Source organism: Neopelma chrysocephalum, unplaced genomic scaffold (assembly GCF_003984885.1).
Source record: "Neopelma chrysocephalum unplaced genomic scaffold, ASM398488v2 Primary Assembly neopelma1_91, whole genome shotgun sequence".
NCBI classification, from domain to species: domain Eukaryota; kingdom Metazoa; phylum Chordata; class Aves; order Passeriformes; family Pipridae; genus Neopelma; species Neopelma chrysocephalum.
The window spans coordinates 6,725,710-6,727,053 of NW_020897753.1; positions in this window are offsets into that span (position 1 = coordinate 6,725,710).

Genomic DNA, 1,344 nt, shown 5'->3' on the forward strand with positions numbered 1-1,344 from the left:
GGAGATTTGAGTCAGTTTTGGGTGATTTTTTGGGGAGATTTGAGTCATTTTCTGTTCATTTTTTGGGGAGATTTGAATCAGTTTTGGTTCATTTTCTATTCATTTTTTGGGGAGATTTGAGTGTGTTTTGGGTCATTTTTGGGGGACCTTTGAATCAGTTTTTGGTCATTTTCTGGTCAATATTTGGAGAGTTTTGGGTCATTTAACGGTCATTTTTGTGGGGGTTTTGGGTGATTTTTTGGGGAGTTTTGAATCAATTTTGAGTGATTTTTTAGGGAGATTTAAGTCTTTTTCTGTCCATTTTTGGGGGAGATTTGAGTCAGTTTTGGGTGATTTTTGGGGGAGATTTGAGTCAGTTTTGGGTGATTTTCTGTTCATTTTTTAGGGAGATTTGAGTCATTTTTGGGTGATTTTTTGGGGCCATTTGAGTCAGTTTTGGGTGATTTTCTGTTCATTTTTGGGGGAGATTTGGGTCAGTTTGGGGTGATTTTTTGGGGAGATTTGAATAAGTTTTGGTTGCTTTTCTGTTCAGTTTTTGGGGAGTTTTGAGTCAGTTTTGGGTGATTTTTTAGGAGATTTGAGTCATTTTTGGGTGATTTTCTGTTCATTTTTTAGGGAGATTTGAGTCAGTTTTGGTTGATTTTTTGGGGAGATTTGAGTCTTTTTCTGTTCATTTTTTGGGGAGATTTGAGTCAGTTTTGATTGATTTTGGGGGGAGATTTGAATCATTTTCTGTTTATTTTTTGGGTAGATTTGAGTCAGTTTTGGGTGATTTTTGGGGAGATTTGAATAAGTTTTGGGTGTTTTTCTGTTCATTTTTTGGGGAGATTTGAGTCAGTTTTGGGTGATTTTTTAGGAGATTTGAGTCAGTTTTGGGTGATTTTCTGTTCATATTTGGTGGAGATTTGAGTCAGGTTTGGGTGATTTTTTGGGGAGATTTGAGTCAATTTTGGGTGATTTTTGGGGGAGATTTGGGTGATTTTCTGTTCATTTTTTGGGGAGATTTGTGTCAGTTTTGGGTGATTTTTTGGACAATTTTGGGGAGATTTAGGTCAGTTTGGGGTGATTTTCTGGGAAATTTGAGTAAGTTTTGGGTGATTTTCTGTTCATTATTTGGGGAGATTTGAGTCAGTTTTGGGTGATTTTTTGGGGAGATTTGAGTCAGTTTTGGGTGATTTTCTGTTCATTTTTTGGGGAGATTTGAGTCATTTTTGGGTGATTTTCTGTTCATTTTTGGCGGAGATTTGAGTCAGTTTTAGGTGATTTTTTGGGGAGACTTTGCTCAGTTTTGGTTGATTTTTTGGAGAGATTTGGGTCAGTATTGGGTGATTTTTTGGGGAGAAT